Here is a 23,123-nt window from a genome sequence, read left to right as displayed (position 1 = left end):
GACAATACAGCAGACTTCTTGCTGGCACACACACCACTGTAGAGAATAAGACCCACGTCTTTCCCCCCAAGGTTTCAGCCTTCAGGGCCACAAGCCAGAGTCAGAAACGCCAAAGATCACAGCCAGGTCCCAGGACTCCCAATGATAATACTCCACAATACAGGAAGGGTGGGTCTGCCTTTTCAGCCTTTCTGGGGAGAACCACACCCAAACCCAGCGGTTGCCTATTTAGGGCTGGAAATACCTGGCTAATTGTCCCCTTCGCTGTGCTGCTCTTCTCTGCCTGAGATCGATGATGGCTTGTGCATTTTCATCCAAGGACTCCAGGCTGCTTGCTGGGGAGAGCTCCACCCCGGGGGACTCAGGCTGTTCTCCCTCTCCCTCAACCTGATATTCCTCCTCCCCGTCTGCCTGGGCCTCCTCCTCCTCCTCCTGTTCCTCATCCTCCCCCTCTGAGCATGGAGCCGGCAGAGGATCAGCCGTTCCCTGAGGAGCCTCAGACGGAATCACAACATTTTAGGTCTTGAGATATGATAGAACCTAGAAATTTGAAGGTCTCTACTGTTGATACTGTGTTGTCTAGTATTGTGAGAGGTGGAAGGGTTTCTCTTAAAGTCTACCACCATTTCTATGGTTTTGAGTGTGTTCAGTTCTATTGTTCTGGTCACACCACAAGGATAGTTGTTCAACTTCCCGTCTGTATGCGGATTCATCATTGTCTCGAATGAGTCCGATCACTGCTGTATCATCTGCAAACTTCAGTAGTTAACAGATGGATCGTTTGAGATGCAGTCATTAGTGTACAGAGAGAAGAGAAGTGGTGAGAGTACACAGCCTTGGGGGGCACCTGTGCTAATTGTACATGTATCTGATGTGATTTTTCCTAGCTTCACCTGCTGCTTCCTGTCTGTTAGGAAGCTTGTGATCCACTTACAATTGTGTTCAGGTACCGCTATCTGATTTAGTTTGGTTAAGAGAATGTCCGGTACGATGGTATTGAATGCTGAACTGAAGTCCACAAAGAGGACCCTAGCGTAGGTCATTGGAGATTCAAGATGTTGAAGGATGTAGTGTAGAGCAGTGTTTCCCAACCGGTGTGCCGCGAGACATGGTCAGGTGTGCCGCGAAGAAAGCAGCTCAGCTTCTGGTCTCGAAACTTTTTGCGAAGAGCAAAAAGTTGTGAGAACGGAAGCTGAGCTTCCTTCTTAGCGCCTTCCAAGTTTTCCGGCAACTGCAGCGCCCCGCCCGGCTGGAGCTTCCCTGGCGGCTGCAGCAGGTGAGCTTTGGGGCCTAGTGGGAGGGTAGCGGCAGCAGAAGCGCAGCGCGCAGCGGGAGGGTGATGGCGGCGGCAGCAGCCGCAGCGGGTAGTAGCCATGGGGCAGCGGCAGAGTGGTAAGCTGTGAGGTGGAGCTCCAGAACAGAGGGACAGACGGCGGTGGCTGGACATGCTAGAATTGCGTGGCTGGCACTTGCCTGCCGCCGTCGGTGCCTCTGTTCTGGAGCTCCGCCTCACAGCTGATGACCTTGCCGCCGCCTCACGGTTACTACCCGCTGCGGCTGCTGAGAGAAAGAGAGAGGGAGAGAGGGGGGAGAGAAAGAGATAGCAAGAGATAGCAAGAGAGGGAGAGAGAGAAAGAGAGAGGGGAGAGAAAGAGAGAGAGAGAGAGATAGCAAGAGAGGGAGAGGGAGAAAGAGAGGGAAAGGGGGGAGAGAAAGAGATAGCAAGAGAGGGAGAGGGAGAAAGAGAGAGGGAAAGAGGGGGGAGAGAAAGAGAGAGCAAGAGAGGGAGAGAGAAAGAGAGAGGGGGGAGAGAAAGAGATAGCAAGAGAGGGAGAGAGAGAAAGAGTGAGGGAGAAAGGGGAGAGAGAAAGAGATAGCAAGAGAGGGAGAGAGAGAAAGAGATAGGGAGAGAGGGGGAGAGAAAGAGAGAGAAAGAGATAGCAAGAGAGGGAGAAAGAGAGAGGGAGAGAGGGGAGAGAGAAAGAGATAGTAAGAGAGGGAGAGGGAGAACGAGAAGGAGAGAGGGAAAGAGGGGGGAGAGAAAGAGATAGCAAGAGAGGGAGAGAGAAAGAGAGAGGGAGAGAGGGGGGAGAAAGAGAGAGAAAGAGATAGCAAGAGAGGGAGAGGGGGGAGAGAAAGAGATAGCAAGAGAGGGAAAGAGAGAAAGAGAGGGAGAGAGGGGGGTGAGAAAGAGAGAGAAAGAGATAGCAGGAGAGGGAGAGGGAGAAAGAGAGAGGGAGAAAGAGGGGGAAGGAGGGTGAGGGAAAGACATAGAGGGAGGGAAGGAGGGAGAGAGAAGGAGGGCAAAAAAGAGAGGAAGGAAGGGAGAAACAAAGAGATGGAGAGAGAGGGGGAAAGAAAGAGGAAGGAAGGGAGAGAGAGAAATAGAGCGAAAGGGAGGAAGAGAGATATTTTTTTGTCCAAACTTTTTTTTAGCCCCCCTCCCCCCACGCTCAATGTTCCCCAGGATTTTCTAAATGTGAATAATGTGCCACGGCTCAAAAAAGGTTGGGAAACACTGGTGTAGAGCCATATTAACAGCATCATCTGTTGATCTATTTGCTCGGTATGCAAATTGCAGGGGGTCTAACAGTGGATCCGTGATAGTTTTCAAGTGAAACATCACTAGCCTTTCAAAGGTTTTCATAACTACAGATGTTAGAGCAACTGGTCTGTAGTCATTCAGTTCCTTGATGGAGGGCTTCTTTGGCACTGGGATGATAGTCGAGCATTTGAAGCAGGAAGGAACATAGCACAACTCTAGTGATTTGTTGAAGATTTGGGTGAAGATGGGGGCCAATTGGTCAGCACAGACTTTTAAGCAAGAAGCAGTTATCTTGGTGCTTTTCCAGGCTTCTGTCTGAGAAATAGATCTTTCACTTCCTTTTCCATTTTAATTGAGGAAATTGATTTGTTTGATGAATTTAATTATTTATTTAATTTATTTATTTAATTAGGTGCTGTGGGGAGTAGGTTTGGCCTACTCCCCATTGTAGGGGGGAGGGGGCATTAAGCCCCCCCCAAATACTTTCAATTTTAATTCATTAAATTAATTGTTTAATTAATTTAATTTAATTATTTATTTATTTAATTTGTTTACTTAGACGCTGTGGGGAGTAGGCTTGGCTTACTCCCTGTTATAAGGGGGAGGGAACCTTACCCCCCCCACGACCCACGACCCCCCAACTTCAGGGCTAGGACAGGGTGGGCTAGTAGGGGCAATCACCTGGGTGAGGGGCCTTTTATACCCCCCCCATTATCCCCCCCTTTCTCCCACTTAGGGTGGGGTTTTTTTTCAGGAGGGGCAGTAAGGGTGGTGGGCCACCTAAGGCTATTCCCCTTAAGGGGATAGGGCCTCGTGGGTATATTTGAAAAGGCAGGCTGCAAGCAGCCTTTAGGGTTTTTACAGTGGGTTTTTTTTATTTAGTGAGCTTTTTCATTGAATTTAGCTCATTTCCCCCCTTTTTTTAGGACCCCCAGGACCCCCCATCCAGGAGTCTGGGGTGATTTGGGCCTACATTTTCAGGCCCATTAGCTCCATTTTGATTTCATATTTTCGAGGTTTTTTCTTTAGGGACCCCGTGCAAATTCAAAATCTTCAAAAATTATGAAAGACCCCAAAACTAAGATACCACTGTGTCAAGAATTCATTTCAAACTTTTATATTCCATTTCTTCAGCTATGCCTTCTTTTCTGCTCCCCAAAATATATCTTGCAATAATTCCGTTCTTTGCTTGGATAAGAATACAGTACATTCAATATGTTGCAGATCCTGGGTTAATGTTTCCATGGTAAGTAAGCAGTTACTGAGGGGAGGGGGAACAACCACCACCACCACCCCTTCATATTGTTCTGAGAATGGTTGGCAATGCCTCAGACTTAAGACATTCTAAAACATATTGTTTCTCGTATGTGTTTGAAATGTATATTTAGGTCTTTTATTGCAAACCAGATTTACCATGGGTTTGAAATAGCTTGATTTTCCTATTATGCCTTTAATAGCCACCTAGTAATGAGATGTTCCAGAAGAAACATGTTCTATAAAAGTCAAATGATGTCAATCAAAACAAGAACAGAATGAGCTTGGAATAAATTGTTAAAGAAGTAATTCTTAGCATTTTTCTTGATTGGTGGATATAGTCATTATTCATTGTTTGCTTTTCATGCATAAGCAGTTGCCATTTTTTTCCTGACATATGATAGATAATTGTCCTTAACAATTTGCAAGTAAAATGTGACATTTGCATAAAGGCTTTCTTTTTAACATATTTCACCTCCACACTGCTGCGCTTCAGTTTGATGAAGAAAGGCACCTAGCAAGCAAAGTGGCTTTTAATGAGAACATCCCTTATGATAGAATAAATCGTGTAACCTTTGACTTCTGATAGCTAGCTAGTTGCTTTTACTTGAATGCATCTTCTGCATAACTCTGTGATTATGAGACTGGATTTAGACTTTTTATTTTTTTTAAAGCAATGACAAGAAAAGCCACATATTCCTTTCCAAGATTTTCTCTGAACAATGATGTGCTGTTGTGACATGCACATCACACATTTAATCAGGAGTGGAAGCCCTTTCGGTGAAAGCAATCTATTCTCTGATAGACCTGGATTGTGATAGATGATGGAACTTAGGGGCACTTGTTTCCCAGTTTGAATCCAAAGAGAAATCAGCTCCTCAGAAGCATCAGAGCTGTGAAGTTAATGACAGCTTGTTATTAATTTCAAACTTAGCACCAGGCACAGACAAACAAGTATCTAGTCAGGAATGTGAACAGAAGGCTGGGTGTGAGGGCTGCATGTAGAAGGCTGCATCTAGTGTACATAAGCAATCAGATTTGGTTCAGTATTTTTGATGATCGCCAAATTTTATTTATGCTAATAAGAAAACATCATGCTTGTTGCTAGTTTTAAGTACCAAAGGGAAAAGTAGAGCTAAAAAATAGTCTGATCAGGTAATAATTAACGATGGTAATTGGGACCAGAATTTCTGCTGCTAAGCAATGCAGTTGTAAAGTGCAATGTCACATGACCACATTACTTAGTGATGATGACAATTCCAGCAGTTCCTGTTGTTGTTAACCTAAAATTTGGGGTTGTTAAGTGATAAAGTCATGTGACTGAAACTTCCAACTTCCTACTGACTTTCCAAAAGCAAAGTAAATAGGTAAGCTGGTTAGATATTGAAAGACATTTTTGCTTTGTTTTCGAAAAAGAAATAGACTATCTGTTGTTATTATAATCTATAGCCATCCTTAATATAGTTGCATACCTGTCCTAATATACTTTAGTTCCTAAACCCCTCCTAGGATAATATACTATAAAAAAATGGAGTCCAAAGACCAAGAAACATCAGTGACAAGTCTAACACTAGACATCTTGTATCTACTTTTGATTAACAAATTAGTAAGAAGATATTACACATATAGAAGGCCGTCCGCTTGAGGCTGGCTAGCAGTTGCGGCGATGCAGGATAACATGGCCACTACTGGCAAGGACCAAGATGAGGTGATTGTACCAGCAAGCGCGATCACCCAGCATGCTCAACACTTAATGCAGGGCATGATGGGGCATGAGGGTGGGGCAGCAAGCCACAGTATAAAGAGGCAAGCTCACTGCCCTCTTTCCATGCGGCTCATTGGCATGATACCAGGCCGATGAGTCAATAGCAGGGAAAAACACATGGAATACCCCCACTGCCCCGATTACTGGAGCGATCATTGGGAGAGGAATGGCGATTACCAGGAGAGGAGCAGGAGGCATATGCGCAGCTTTTCCAAGTTCCCTGGGGACTCAGCATGATTTCCAAGGGCAGAGATAGGTTTGGAGCATGTGGTGAGGGATATGGGAGTATAGCATGCCCAGCTAGAGAAGAGTGTAAGGTGTAAGGGGGGATTTCCCCAGCGCCTCCAGGATGAGCGGGAACTCCAGAGCACAAATAAGTGGGAGCACCTAGGGGGGACATTAGTTCTGGCATTTCCCCCCCCTTTCTGATGAAGACCGCTGTGGGGACAGGAGGAAAGAGGCACATTGGCGGCACTCTCCTAGCTGCACGCCAGTTAGGGGGGTCGGCTTCCTCTACTCAGTCCTTCCCTTCACGTCATGGCATTAAGTAGCTGCATGCCAGCTGGAGGGATTGGGCCCCACACATCACCACCCTGTGCGGCACACATTGCTAGTCTCCCCCCACCCTGCTGGGATATGCTGGGGAAGCCGTTGTAGGGATGGGGGGATAGAGGAGTGTTGGCAGCATTTTTTATAGTCACATGCCAGGCGGGAGGGCTTGGCTTCCTCTCCTCAGTCCTTTCACACCATGTTGGTAGCGTGTGTTGGCCATAAGCCAATGGTGGGACTGGATCCCACTCCTCACTTCCTCCTGCCCTACACACAATTAATTTCATATGATAAAATGCTAAAATGAGGAAATAAAATTATATACATAAAAGTTAATGAAGTTATATTTAATGGGGAAATATTTATATTAGACACTATCATGATTTCCTACTTGGGCAGGGAGTAGACTAATTGACCTGCAGAGTCCCTTCCAACTTTGTTAATCCAAATCTGAGGATAACATAACCCATAATATCCAAAGCCTAGCATTTTCCTTTAAACCCTTTCACTGAATTGAATTGTATTATCTATCTATGTCTAGATATCTGACATGACATGAGTCCATGGTTTTCCCTTCTTGCAAAGTTAGAGTTGTTGCAATTCTCCACAATACAGATATTGTACTTTTCCCCATTTCGTTATGCCACCTCTAGTCCTTGAAACATGATTAATAAAATATTAAGGTTTTAATCGATTATTAAATGGAGGAAGAACCAGTAATTATTTACACTAAAATGATTATGGTATATTTATGGTGCTATAATTATATTATTGTTATATTGTAACCTTTATATGATAATTAATTGATCATTACAATATAATAATTAATTTATTAATGAATTATTAATGAAAAAACTCATGAATTATTTTACATGGTGGGTTCATACTTTCCCTGCATTTCATGTAGCAATCTCTGGGGCAACAAGCACATATGTCACAATTTTCATAGTAGTTATGTGTCTGTTCAGTATATAAAGACAGAAACATTTACAATTTAAGTGTTTATTTGCCCTTATCAGAACACGGTTACTTCTCAATATTGCACCACAAACGGTAATATCGTATAAACTTGAACGGAGCATATAGCATTATTTGTACAGTACTCATATATCGCAATAAACTCCAGGCTTTATCTGAATCTGAGCTTCAGGGGGTAATTTGCATACTCCTGGTGCATGCTGGGAAGAAGCTAAAAGCTCACCGCGAGGCAAAAGAACACCGGGTTTGCTGACCAGGGAAGCAGAGGAAATCACCAACCCAGCAACAAGAGCAGACATGTCACCTCTGCACTCTCCCGCACCCACCCTGCAACCTACCACACACATAAAGAACAACACAGAGAGTGAGAGAGAAGATACACCAACCATGCACACAGAAGTCACTCCCCGAACAAGCATAGATGAAGACGGAACTGAATCCATGGTGTGCTGCAGTTTGTGCTCCATGTACTCACTCCTCCCCTCGAACCTCCAAAACTTTACCTGCAACAAATGCAAACTCATCCAGCTACTTGAGGAAAAAATCGAAAACCTAGAGAAAAACCTAACAACCCTGAAGCACCAACATCACAACGAGAAAATCCATCAGACTCCCAACAAAACCAACACCCCAGAGGAGCTAAGCCGAATCCACGCCCCAGAAGCAGTAAATAGCTGGACACACATCACCCTAAGCCGAAAAAACAAGCCTCCACCAACTCCAACCCTCCTCCTCCCAACCCCACTGCCTACAAGCAACAAATATTCAGTACTCTCGGAACAAGAAAACCTGCAAACATCTGACCAAGAACCACCAAGAACCAAGCACAACACAATTCCACCAAAAGCCTCAACAACAGAAGCTAACCTCCCTCACCCCAAGCCAGCCAAAAAGAAAAGGAGAGTACTGGTAATTGGAGACTCAATCCTCAGGGGAACTGAGCCTCCCATCTGCAGACCAGACAACCAATCTAGAGAGGTGTGCTGCCTCACTGGAGCTAAAATCTCTGACATAACCTCACCAAAATACTCAAACCCACGGACTACTACCCACTATTGGTGATTCATGCGGGAATCAACGACACAGGGAAAGACATGAACCAAATTATGAAAGACTATGACCACTTGGGCAACACAACCAGAAAAACAGGTGCTCAGGTTGTTTTTTCCTCCATCCTCCCCACTAGAGGATGACACCCCGCCAGAGAATGCAAAATCCCGCAGATAAATCACTGGCTTAAAGGATGGTGTTGCCATAAGAACTTCGGCTTCCTCGACCATGGCCTGCACTATCTCCAAGAAGGGCTTCTAGCAAGCGACGGACTACACCTCACTAGAGCGGGGAAGAACCTCCTAGGCAACCGACTAGCCCAACTCATCAGGAGGGCTTTAAACTAGCTCTGAGAGGGGAGGGTGACCAAACTATACGACAAAACACTGAACAAAACAAGGAAGGGGAACGGGACAAGCCTACAAACAAACCTGAGATTAAAAAAATTCTACCTGCAAACAAACACAAACATCTAAAATGCCTGTACACAAACGCACAAAGCTTGGGAAACAAACAGGATGAACTGGAATTATTAATACACGAGGGCCAATATGATCTAATTGGAATCACAGAAACCTGGTGGGATGAAACACACGCCTGGAACACACAGATAATGGGTTACAACCTCTTCAAGAAGAACAGGTCAAACATGAAAGGAGGAGGTGTTGCACTATACATCAAAGACCACTACACTGCCACAGAACTACATCCAACCAAAGATGATAACCCCCTAGAAATCATATGGGTCAACATAAAAGAAAAAAAGAGCAACACCACAATTGGAGTATACTACAGACCACCCAATCAAACAGACACAATGGACGACCTCTTCACATGCCAACTAACAGACATATGCAACAAACACAGCACGACAATAATGGGGGACTTCAACTACCCAGACATCAACTGGAAAACTAACTCAGCACCAAGCGGAAAGTCTGCCAAATTTCTTTCCAGTCTAGCTGACAACTTTCTAACCCAAAAAGTTGAAACAGGAACCAGAGGGAATGCTATATTAGACCTAATACTAACAAACAGGGAAGAAACAATAGAGGGAACAGAAGAAGAAGGGAAACTGGGAGAGAGCGACCACGTCATCCTCAAATTCAACATAGTGCAATCACTAGCTACTATACCCAACACCACTACAGTCCCAGACTTCAGAAAAGCGGACTTTAACAAGCTCAGAGCGAACCTTGAACAATGCCCCTGGAACGAACTCTTAGAAGGAAAAACCACTCAGGAAGCCTGGGTGATCCTAAAAAACAGCATCATAGACGCCCAAAACAACACAATCCCCATGAAAAGGAAAAACAGGAAAACCAAAACTAAACCTGCATGGCTAAACAAAGCCTTCGCAGATGACATAAAAGGAAAAAAAGCTAAGTACAAACAATGGAAAGAAGGACTCATAACCAAAGCGGAATATCAGCAAACAACCAGTTCCTGCAAACAAAAAATAAAAACAGCAAAGGCACAATATGAACAACACCTTTCAGCGGAAGTCAAAGACAACAAAAAAATATTCTTCCAACACATCAACAATAAGAAGAAAATCAAAGAAACAATCGTCACACTAAAAAATGAAGAGGGTAGAGAAATCACAGACAGCAATAACCAAGCATAGCTACTCAACGCCTACTTTGCAACAGTCTTCACACAAAAGGGAACCTCCCTCCAACCAATCTGCAATTTAACTGCAACAAACTGCCCCAGAACCGAACTCAACATAGACAAAAGCACAGTGAGGGACTACCTGAGGGAACTCAACGCATACAAATCACCAGGGCCAGATGGACTTCACCCCAAAGTCCTAAAAGAATTGGCATACACCATAGCGGAACCACTCCTCCTCATCTACCAAATATCCTGGATCACTGGAGACCTACCGGAAGACTGGAAGCGAGCTGACGTAGTCCCCGTCCACAAAAAAGGCAAAAAGACCGACCCAGGTAACTACAGACCAATCAGTCTGACCTCTATACCTGTAAAAATACTGGAGAAAATAATCAAAAAACAACTTACCCACTTCCTAGAAACAAACAAGATCATATCCAATAGCCAGCATGGATTCATCAGAAACAAATCATGCCAAACCAATCTCATATCATTTTTCAACACCATAACCAAGTCAGTTGACCAACGCAACTCAGTGGACCTCATATACTTGGACTTCAGTAAGGCTTTCGATAAAGTCGACCACAATCTCCTAATCCACAAACTAGAAAAAAATGGAGTAGATTACTACACATGTAGATGGCTAAACAGTTGGCTGACCAACCGCACCCAACGAGTTGTCCTCAACGGCACCAAATCCACATGGAAAAAAGTAGACAGTGGAGTACCACAAGGCTCTGTCCTGGGTCCTGTACTCTTTAACATCTTCATCAACGACCTGGACGAGGGAATAAAAGGGGAACTAATAAAATTTGCAGATGACACCAAGCTGGCGGGGGTAGCCAAAACCTTTGAGGACAGGCTCAGAGTACAAGAAGACCTAGACAGACTATCACAGTGGGCCCATACCAACAAAATGAGGTTCAACACTGACAAATGCAGAGTCCTCCACCTCGGCAAAAAGAACCCTAGACATACAAACAGCCTGGGAGATACCCCACTCAGCAGTAGTGACTGCGAAAGAGATCTTGGAGTCTTGGTGGACAATCAACTAAACATGAGTCAGCAATGTGCAGCAGCAGCCAAAAAAGCCAACTCAATCCTAAGCTGCATCAACAGAGGAATACGCTCCAAGACCAGGGAAGTACTAATACCACTCTACTATGCCCTGGTCAGACCCCACCTGGAGTACTGCATCCAATTCTGGTCACCTCACTACAAAAAAGACATCGAAACTCTGGAGAAGGTGCAAAAAAGAGCAACCAAAATGTTTAGGGGACTCGAAACCAAGACTTACGAAGAGAGATTGAGCGAACTGGGCATGGACAGCCTAGAAAAAAGAAGGTCTAGAGGGGACATGATAGCAGTTTACAGATACTTGAGGGGTTGCCATGGTGAGGAGGGGGTCTCTTTATTCCCCAGGGCACCAGAGGGCCGGACGAGGAACAATGGTTGAAAGCTGACCAAGGAGAGATTCAACCTGGAAATAAGGAAGAACTTCCTGACGGTCAGAGCGATCAACCAATGGAACTGCCTGCCAGGGGAGGTGGTGAACTCCCCAACTCTGGACACCTTCAAGAGGAGATTGGACTTCCATTTGGCTGGGGTACTGTAGGGTTTCCTGCTCAGGCAGGGGGTTGGACTCGATGACCTAACGGTCCCTTTCAACTCCATTAATAAATAAATAAAAAATACCTTATCAGTTATAGACATGGATTGGGGGGAGGGAGAGCAAGGAGCCTAAATAGAGATTTGAGCCCCTGCTGGGGAGGTATGGAGCAGAAAAAAGGGGCTAACAGCAACTGTGTGGTCTCCTTTAGGGCACCTTTTGGAAGGTGATGGGCTGCCCATCAGTGTTCCCTCTAACGTGAGTTGTGCGCTATAGTGCAGGAGATTTGAGATGTCTGCCCATGAGTTTCCAATTCCAGCGTGGAGGTCTGATATCTGTGCTGGAATTGGCAGTTAGAATAAAGTGACCAGACCTTGATCATTTGTCCCGACTCCAAAATGTGACGTGACTTACAATTGACTGGATTAGATATCCACCTTCAAGAGAAAGAGAAAATCCCAGCCGGTTCATTTTCCCCCCTCCCTCCGACTCCAAAATGCGGCGTGACATTAAAACTGACTGGATTGGATTTCCAGGAGCGGGGAAGAAAGAAGGAGAGAAAAGTATGGCTTTTCCTAATTGGATATTGTATTTTTTAAATTCTCATTGAAGGCATTTTTAATTGCTTCTAAATGATGTTGGTTTTGGTTTTGCAAAAAAAAAAATCAAAACAACCTCCTTAGGTGCAAGTCAGCTGAAAGTCCTAGAGAGACTGAAGGTAGATAATTCATTAACAATCAAGGCATGTCAAACTGATCTCTGTTCCCTGAACTAGATACTGGATATTGGATACTAGATGTAGAAGTTGTTTATGGTTATTCCCAGTTTCTGGAAGTATTGTCTACAAGATGGGAAGATGTTCCTCTAAAGAGATGTCTCTTGTGGCTTTTACAAATATTTTAAAATGTGAAACATTTTCTAACAACCAAGATGGAAGGGACCTTGGAGGTCTTCTAGTCCAACCCACTGCTTAGGCAGAAAACCCTACAGACAAGTGGGTATCCAACATCTTCTTTAAAACTTCCAGTGTTTGAGCATTCACAACTTCTAGAGGCAAGTAGTTCCATGGATTAATTGTTCTCACATTCACTCCTTACTTTTAAGTTGCTTCTCTCCTTGATTAGTTTCCACCCACTGCTTCTTGTCCTACAGGTGCTCTGGATAATAACTTGACTCCCCCTTCTTTGTGGCAGCCTCTTATTTACATTGTAAATAAGCTGTCTCAGACAGTTCTCTTAAAACAGAACTCTTATAAAATTTAACATAAAGTAATATCCTAATATACATTTCGAAACTTTGAACTAGAGGAATCAGCAAATGTAAAATAACAGAATAACATAGTGTGAAGGGACCTTATTGTGCCCCAGGACTGAGCCCCAAATAATTACACAATAAGTTGTCTTGGGTGACATCTGTGAAAAAAAATCAGGCTGTCAGGCATGAAAATTTTATTTATTTATTTATTTATTTATTTATTTACTTACTTACTTACTTACTTACTTACTTACTTACTTACTTACTTACTTACTTATTATTTATTTAGACTTCTATGCTGCTCAGTCCCAAAGGGACTGCCGCTCAGACACTATATTTTTCCGCCCACACGAAAAAAAATTAGAGGGAACATTGCTGCTCATCACCAGGAGCCCAAGGCCTACTCGGCTCTGGTGATTGGGGAGGGGGTGCCCTTGGTGCTCACCTGCCACAAGCCTATAGGCGACAAGCCAGGTGGAGTCCTCCCACATGCCTTGGGCATGGCTAAGAGAAAGGAGAGGCAAGGGCAAGGGCAGGGACAAGGGCAACGGCAAGAGCAATTAAAGCAAATCGTCTTCATGGACCAGACTGTAGACAGAAAACCAAGCACAGTAATAAGATGCCTGTGAAGAGTAGAGATTTTTATTTTTTATTTAAAATATTATCAGAAGCAGCATCTGGGCAGATGTAAGGGGGCAGATGGAGAGGAATGTATAAAAGCTGATGCAATACAAGCTGTAACACACATCTACAAAAGGGTTAAAGAGGCACTGCAGTTGTGCATTGATGGTTATTTCATTTTGACAAACATGTTGAATCTTATGAACACTACTGTATGTAAAGCTTTGAAACAAAATAATTTCAGCCACAGATTGATTTTTTTTCTGTTTCACTGCTTATAAAACCCCCCTGCTTTTTTGTGAAATTCTTTACAATGCCTCAATTCACTCATCATGGTAATCCATGGCTTACTGGAACTATGTTTTTTTTAACAAACAATTATTATGCATATACATAACGTTAATTTGATTTATACATCAAATAAAATGGTATATAAAACACAATGTTCTCCTCGATCCACAGCTCACATTAGAGAAACATCTTTCAGCTGTGGCGAGGGGGGCGTTTGCCCAGGTTCACCTTGTGCACCAGGTGCGGCCCTATTTGGACCGGGAGTCACTGCTCACAGTCACTCATGCCCTCATCACCTCGAGGCTCGACTACTGTAATGCTCTCTACAAGGGGCTACCTTTGAAAAGTGTTCGGAAACTTCAGATCGTGCAGAATGCAGCTGCGAGAGCAGTCATCGGCTTCCCCAAATATGCCCATGTTACACCAACAGTCCGCAGTCTGCATTGGTTGCCGATCAGTTTCCAGTCACAATTCAAAGTGTTGGTTATGACCTATAAAGCCCTTCATGGCACCGGACCAGATTATCTCAGAGATCGCCTTCTGCTGCATGAATCCCAGTGACCAGTTAGGTCCCACAGAATGGGCCTTCTCCGGGACCCGTCAACTAAACAATGTCATTTGGCGGGGCCCAGGGGAAGAGCCTTCTCTGTGGCAGCCCCGGCCCTTTGGAACCAACTCCCCCCAGAGATTAGAATTGCCCCCACCCACCTCGCCTTTCATAAGCTTCTTAAAACCCATCTCTGCCGTCAGGCATGGGGGAACTGAGATATTCTTTCCCCCTAGGCCTTTACAATTTACGCATGGTATGTTTGTATGTATGTTTGGTTTTATAATAAGGGGTTTTTTTAGTTGTCTTAGTATTGGATTGTTACATGCTGTTTTTTTATCACTGTTGTTAGCCGCCCCGAGTCTACGGAAAGAGGCGGCATACAAATCCAATTAACATATTATGTGTGTGTATATATATATACATATTAAACATATTATGTGTGTGTGTGTGTGTGTGTATATATATATATATATATATATATATATTATGTGTGTGTGTGTGTGTGTATATATATATATGTATGTATATATATATATATATATATATATATATATATATATATATATATATATATATATACACACACACACACACACACATAATATGTTAAAAGCCAAAACCAAAGTAAAAAGATTATGATTTTAAGAATAGATGGATGGGTATCCTGTCAAATGTCTATGATACAAATAGTTTGTTCCATCACAACTCCCACATTAAAAAATTCCTCTGATCATCTTGCACAAATACTATTATTTGAGTTCTATTTTTAATGTCTAAACTACTATTATATGTCATAGAAGGAGAGAAGAAATGTCCCAGTGAATTCATTAAAAATATAGATTTCCAGCCAAAATGGGTTAAGGAAAAGCGATTAATACATTCAAGTAATTGATAATATTATTCACATTTTTGTGCTTTCTACAGTTAGATAATTTGGACAATTAACACATCATTATCTACTTAGATACATTGTCTAACTAGGTCTCATAAAAATCCCTGAACATCTTAGACAAAATAATTGTACTAATTTACACCTGCTATTTTAAAACTGTTTTAGAAGGAAGAAATCATTAGTCTTGAGATTTATATGGGTAGGATAAGAATATGAAACCAGCTCTTATACAAGTCTGACCTGTGCCCAGTTAATTCCCTAATTCCCTGTCTCTTTTAAAAAACCTTTCCAAGTTATTTGAAGATACCTTATCCTTTGCAAATACAGTTATCTGTTTACAATTGAAGTCCCTTAGTAGAGTGATTACTCTACAATTCTTAAAAATAATCAGTCCTTAAATATTTCAATCATTGCTTAACTAGCTGATACCCATGCTTTACTATGAAATTATGTGTTGGGGCTTGATAAATTGACATTTAAAACTTGAAAATTAATGAGTAGTTAAATGGGGGACTGTATTATTTCATTATAGATGGTAAACTAAGTTTCATTTACAAATGAAGACGTTATTTGCATAGCATAGACTTTCAATTTGTCCCTCAGATGAATTGCTCTCTGTAAACAACATACCTGGTTTTGCTCTCTGAACTGACTCTGGAGCATGCCACATAGAATTGGCCATGGGAGAAACAGGCAGCTTCCCTTACTTGTGTTTTCCTAATCATATCTGTAAATCATTTCCTGCATTTTTTGCCTCTTTTTCCTTTAACTGGTGTTACAGTAGAAGGAACAGATTTGTCTGAACTGAGGAGGAGAATAAGGGGGAAGAATCTATCTCTGCCTACCAGAATCCATTGGTATTCATCTGGTTAGCATCCTGTTAGTGTGTGAAAGAGTTGAGGTGTGTTTGGAAACTCAAACAGGATTTGCTATGTGAGCAAGAATGAGTCAGGAAGGAGACTTAGCTCAACTGTAGTAAAGCTGCTTACTGCTGTGAAAGCAAAAGCAAAACTGAAACTCTTCTTCTTGTGTTTTGCATTTGGATCAGATTCCTTTTCAGGTGGGGAAGGGGGAGCAGAACTCCTTAGTATCGGAAATTGTTAATAATAATATAAGAAATGCTCATACTCTAATGGTCATTTTAAAAAAATCATTTCTTAGTGAGCACACGGAAGCCTAGATGAACATATATGGCAAATTTCAAATTTGTAGGCTTTACAGTTCTGGAGATTTTGTGATTAATGTGTGAGTTGTTTTTGCTTCTATATATATATATTCATTAAATGTTGAAACATTAATTAATGATTAATTATTAATTCTCTGTGAGTGGAAAAGCAAAAAAGGAAAAGAAAACAACTTTGTCTATCCTTTTGCTTCTGTTCCAAATAAGTTCTTAAGCTATGGACAAGAAAGAATCCAACAACATGGCCTATGTATCCAATCCTTTGGGGAAGGAAAAAAGGATTGAATTTGATGAAAGAATATGAAAGATTTCTCAAAGTACTCTCAAAAAGTGTGATTTTTTGAAATGCATCAGCTGGAACCTAGGGGGAAAAAATCATCTTGTGGAAATAGCTAATTTTGATTCTCCCCCCCAAAAAAATTGGATGGGTATGAAGGATCACTTTTGTCAATCACACTTTTAATGCAGGTCATTGTGTTAAACCATCATCTTGGTTTGCTAATGGTAGATAAGTCGGCCCCATGACCCTTTTAGCAGACAAGTGGAAAATTAGATAATTTACTAAGTAGCCCCTTTCCTGAAAGACATAAAAAACCAGGCTATAAAAATGGCATTGTTGCTTTGCTCTGTATGAAATGAATTTTCTCTCTTTCTTCCCATCTTCTAAAATAATAGAAGAATCTACTAAACCTTTCAATCTAGAAAGGTTTGTTTAAAATTGGAAAAAGGTCTTTAAGCTTTATATTTGGTGCAAAACCTGGATTAGTTATCTAGAGCGTTAAAGTTATTTTGAAGTTTGAAACCAAAGCCAGTAATTTCAAATTGGACATAGAATCCCAAATATTGCATTTTTTTCAAAATTGCTCAGATTTTGAACTATTACATAGTGTAAACAAGATATGGAGGAGAAAGAAAAAAAAACCGCTCACAAATCTCTAAACCTAAAAAACATCAAAGTTGTGCATGATCTATTACTCCCTGAAACTATTATCTGTGGTTGATCCCTAAATACCACAATTTGCTTCTTACTCTGCTACAGAGCTCCTGACTATGACATCGCACATGCAAACAAATTATCAGCTCTACTAACGTGGGCTACCCACTGCCCACACCCCATCATCTTCCTTTGTGACCTCAACCTACCACACATTAACTGGACATTAAATGAATGTAGCACGGAACCTATCCACTCTACTATATATAACACAGTCACCAGTCTGGGACTTGAACTAGTAACTAACAATACTAGATTAGATAACTGTCTGGATCTCATCTTCTGCAACAGCAAAAGTACAATATATGGCTTAGAAATAAAATAATCTTTTTCCAACCACAGCATGATAAACTTCAGTCTCAACCTAAGTCACACTAAGATCCACCCAAATAACGCAACTTCGAAATTCAACTTCAAAAAAGCGAACTACAAACTCATTGATGCCCATCTTTCAGCATTAAACTGGCAAACTTTATTCTCTAACTGCAACTCTATGGATGACCTCTACAACACATTCTTGCTTGAGATGAAAATAATCATCAGACTTTACGTACCATTTGCATCTGCCTCAACCAAGAAAAATAACCTCCCCATCTCAATAAGAAAATTACAATTTTAAAAAATCTCTCTGGTGTAAAAACAAAAAAGGACAAGTAGTAAACTTCAAAAGCCGTTATAAAAGCATATGCAAACAAATAAAAGCAGAATGTCTCAAATTCCACAGCATACAAGAGGAAAACCTTCTATACACCAAATTGAATCGAGCTTTCTACAACTTTGTCAACAACAAACTCAAAGACTCTAGACCTATCCCACCACTTAAAGGACCCAACAACAAAAAATACCACAATGATTCATCTAAAGCTAACCTTCTCAAATCATTCTTTGCCTCTGTCTTTGTCAACAGCAACAGCTCATCCCCCAAATTCATCACTCGCACCTCAAACTCTCTCAGTGACCTAACCCAAATAGACTTCACTGAAGACCAAGTTGAGAAAGCATTATGTGACCTTAAACCTTCCCTATCAGTCGGACCAGATGGTTTATGTGCATATTTCCTAAGAAATCTCTCTTCTGCTATAGCAGAACCCCTGAGCATAATCTTCGAAAAATCCTTCAGAACCAGCACATTTCCTAAACTATGGTCAAAAGCTATTGTCATCCCTGTCTTCAAAAAAGGAGACCCCTCTACTTGTTGATAATATCACTATGCTGCGTCCCATGTAAAGTTATGGAATCAATGATAAACCAATCAATTACTCTCCACCTAGAAACTAATAATCTGCTCTCTAACAAACAATTTGGATTCAGAAAAAAAACTATCCTGCAACCTACAGCTCCTACACTGCAAAAACATATGGATAACTCATCTTGACCAAGTAAAAACTATAGATGCAATTTATATTGACTTCTGCAAAGCTTTTGATTCAGTGGTCCACGACAAACTACTTCTAAAACTCAGATCCTATGGCATCTCAGGATCCCTCCACAGCTGGATTACTACATTCCTGTCAAACAGGCAACAAGTGGTCAAAATAGGAAGCTCCATATCCACACCTGTCCCTGTTAAAAGCGGTGTCTCCCAAGGTAGCGTACTGGGACCTACGCTCTTCATTCTCTGCATCAATGACCTTTGCGATCTCATCACAAGCAATTGTGTTCTTTTTGCAGATGATGTAAAAATCTTCAACACCACTGAAAACACAACTACTCTACAAAAAGACCTAGACTCAGTTTCTGACTGGTCCAACACATGGCAACTCCAAATCTCTACCAGCAAATGCTCTGTCCTATACATCGGCAAAAATAATCAGAACTCGAAATTCAAACTGAATAAACAAATTATCACAGATAATCCCCACTCGGTCAAGGATCTTAGAATACGAATAACTAAAGATCTAAGTGCCAAAGCTCACTGCAACAACATCGCCAAGAAGGCCTCAAGAGTTGTTAATCTAATCCTACATAGCTTCTGCTCTGGAAATCTCACACTACTTACCAGAGCTTACAAAACTTTTGCCAGACCCATCCTAGAATACAGCTCATCTGTTTGGAACCCATACCACATTTCTGACATTAACACCCTCAAAAATGTCCAAAGATACTTCACCAGAAGAGCCTTTCACTCCTCTACCTGAAACAGAATACTAAGTATTGCCCAAAAGATCATATGCTGCAATGTCCTGCCTATCAAAGACTACTTCAGCTTCAAACACAACAACACAAGAGCACCCAACAGATTCAGGCTTAATATTAACCGCTCCAAACATGACTGTAAAAAATACGACTTTAGTAATCGAGTTGCTGAAGCGTGGAACTCATTACCGGATTCCGTAGTATCATCCCCTAACCCCCAACACTTTACCCTTAGACTATTCATGGCTGACCTCTCCAGATTCCTAAGAGGTCAGTAAGGGGCATACATAAGCGCACTAGAGTACCTTCTGTCCCCTCTCCTATAGTCTCTCCTATATCTTCTCTACTATATCTCTATAAGCTTCATTGTATATTATTGTATATTGGACAAAATAAATAAATAAAATAAATAAAATAAATTTCTCAGGAGCAATAGGGTTGGGGTCTTCTCAGTTTTATACTACATTATTCTCATTTTTATAAGTCTGTATAAGTCAATGATATTTTTAATAATGTCTGAATTTCTTTTGAAATTCATGTTGAGACTATGTCTCCCAATAATCTTCTCCAACATCCACAATCATTTTTTTCCTTGCTTGTCTCTTATCCTGGAGTCAGGAGGCACTCCAGTTATTTGCTGTGTTCTGCTATTCAACAGAGAATATAATTACCAGTTTTCTCTGGCTGAAATTTAATATCACCAATAATGGGCAAATGCACCACCAACTGCTGTACAGAATATCACAGCTAGGGTAGTGTTTGACAGTCCAGGTGCTCTTCCTACCAATTTTCTCCTTAACATTTTGAAAGAACTCTCAACCTCTTCACCAAATGATTGCTAGATAGCAGCTAAGAATTTGTCTCACTGTGGTAGTCATTTTAATTTATGTGTCCAATGTGACAATGTATTAAAATTTGGAAATTGCTATAGAAAACTCAACCAACTGAAATTTTAATCCTAATTAGAAATGAAATATTCTGAACCAAATGCATAGATGGAGCGAGGTTGTGCCATTTTTTTAAAAAAAATGTATTCAATTCAAGAGGAAAGTTTGAAATAGTCATGTATGTGTTGTCACTCAATATGAGAAAAACAAAAAGAGAGATTTTCAAAATATTGCACATTTTCTCTTTTTTTTCTAGTGGATGAAAATGTCTAATTTTTTCCATCCTTCAGGCCTCTTTGCCAATCCTATCCATAAAAAGGGCCAATCTCATGTTAGTTTGCTGCTTCATCAAACTGTAAGTTTATATTTCAAGCATCACAAAGCAGATAAATACTCTGTAAATATTTTTGATACAGCCTGACTGAAACTAAGAAGGTCATATGAATTACCTTAAAGTAATCAACCAAGTAGAACAAAAGAAATTTTATATTTTTATTCATTCACTATACGAAAACATTGACATTTAAATAACCAGTCTTTTCTTTCATTATTTTGTCAATACATATGAGAAATGCTGATGAACATTTAAATATTCTAAAGTTATTTAAGATAACTGGACTTTATTTCTTCAATATTAAGGTAACGTTAAATGCTTTTATGGAAAAAAATATATTTCTCACATATAAAGAAAGAGACTGATTAGCCCACAAGCAGACAAGGTTTTAAAACAGGTGATAGACATTTTTTAAAAAAAGAAAAGGCTATGGTATTAAAGTATAATCAGTAATTCTATGTGACAGACCACTATCGAGTAATGAACTTAATTTTAATTCGTTATTTGTATTGCCCTGGAAAACGATTTAACAAAAAAAGCTTGAGTGACAGATGACAATGTTGTCTGTACATTATTGTCACATGATAGCATCAACACATTCATTTATGAAATGAATAGAATTTGCAAATTTGGGTTAGGACTTATACTACCTTTAAATTAGTTACACCATTTTGAACCTGATATCATTGCATCAATGCCACAAATGTTTGATGGCATCATAATGTTTATAAATATGACATCTAGAAACTAACAACCTACTCTCTAACAAACAATTTGGTTTTATAAATATATTATACTGTAACCTCCAACTCCCATATTGCAAAAACATATGGACTACACATGTGGATCAGAACAAATCAATAGATGCAATTTACATAGACTCCTGTAAAGCTTTCAATTCAGTGGTTCACGATAAATTACTTCTAAAACTGAAATCCTACAGCATCTTTGGACCCCCACAAGACTGGATAACTGTGTTCCTAACAAACTGACAAGTGGTCAAAATAGAGAGTGCACTATCTAATCCTATTGCTGTTAACAGTGGTGTACCTCAAGGAAATGTACTAGGATCAACACTCTTCATAATCTATACTCTGGTTGAGACCATCCAAGGACATGGGGTGAGGTATCATCAGTATGCTGATGATACCCAGTTATACATCTCCACCCCAAGTCCAGTCAGTGAAGCAGTGGAAGTGATGTACTAGTGCCTGGAGGTTGTTAGGGTCTGGATGGGTGTCAACAGGCTCAAACTCAACCCTGACAAGACGGAGTGGCTGTGGGTTTTTCCTCCCAAGGATAATTCCATCTGTCCATCCATTACCCTGGGCGGGGTGGGATTATTAACCCCCTCGGAGAGTGTCTGCAACTTGGGTGTCCTCCTCAATCCACAGCTAACATTAGAGCACCATTTTTCGGCTGTGGCGAGGAGGGCATTTGCCCAGGTTCACCTGGTGCATCAGTTACAGCCCCATTTGGACAGGGAGTCACTGCTCACTCATGCCCTCATCACCTTGAGGTTCAATTACTGCAACACTCTCTACCTTTGAAAAGTGTTCAAAAACTTCAGATCGTGCAGAATGTAGCCGTGAGAGCAATCATGGGCTTTCCCAGATATGCCCATGTCTCGTCAACACTCCTTGGCCTGCACTGGCTGCCGATCAGTTTCCGGTCACAATTCAAAGTGCTGGTTATGACTTATAAAGCCCTACATGGCATTGGACCAAAATACCTCCAGGACTGCCTTCAGCCACATGAATCCCAGCGACCAATTAGGTCCCACAGAGTTGGCCTTCTCTTGGTCCCATCAGCCAAACAATGCTGTCTGGTGGGATCCAGGGGAAGAGCCTTCTCTGTGGTGGCCCTGGCCCTCTGGAACCAATTCCCCATGGAGATTAGGACTGCCCCCACCCTCCTTGCCTTTCGTAAACATTTAAAAACCCACCTATGTTGCCAGGCATGGGGAAATGATTTATGTATGGTTTGTTTGGGCTGTATGATTACTTTTTATAAGGGTTTTGAACTGTTTTTTAATCATTGGATTTGTATACTATGTATTGTTTTTGTTGTGAGCCGCTCTGAGTCATCGCAGAGGGGCGACATACAAATCTAATAAATTATTATGTCAATACAACACAGCAAACGAGATCACTATGCTGGATTTTGTATTTCATCACTGGTCGGGTGCTTCCTAAGCACCTAGGACTGTGTGATGTAGCGACGAATTATGTTTGCCGATCCCAGTAAAGCAGCCTTTTGCAATTGACAGATGGAGATTTTGTCAATTCTGATGGTTTTCAAATGTCTGCTGAGATCCTTTGGCACTGTGCCCAGCGTGCCAAGTACCACTGGGACCACTTTCACTGGCTTCTGCCAGAGTCGTTGCAGCTCGATTTTTAGATCTTCGTATTTCACTAATTTCTCTAGCTGCTTCTCCTCAATTCTGCTGTCCCCTGGGATTGCGATGTCGATGATCCATACTTTCTTTTTCTCCACAATAAGGATGTCTGGTGTGTTATGCTTCAGAATTCGGTCAGTCTGAAGTCAGAAGTTCCACAGTAGTTTTGCTTGCTCATTTTTGACCACTTTTTGGGGCTTATGATCCCACCAGTTC

Source organism: Erythrolamprus reginae, chromosome 4, assembly GCF_031021105.1.
Source record: "Erythrolamprus reginae isolate rEryReg1 chromosome 4, rEryReg1.hap1, whole genome shotgun sequence".
Taxonomy (NCBI): domain Eukaryota; kingdom Metazoa; phylum Chordata; class Lepidosauria; order Squamata; family Dipsadidae; genus Erythrolamprus; species Erythrolamprus reginae.
The sequence above is the reverse complement of the archived record's forward strand: the minus strand, read 5'-3'. Positions refer to the sequence as shown.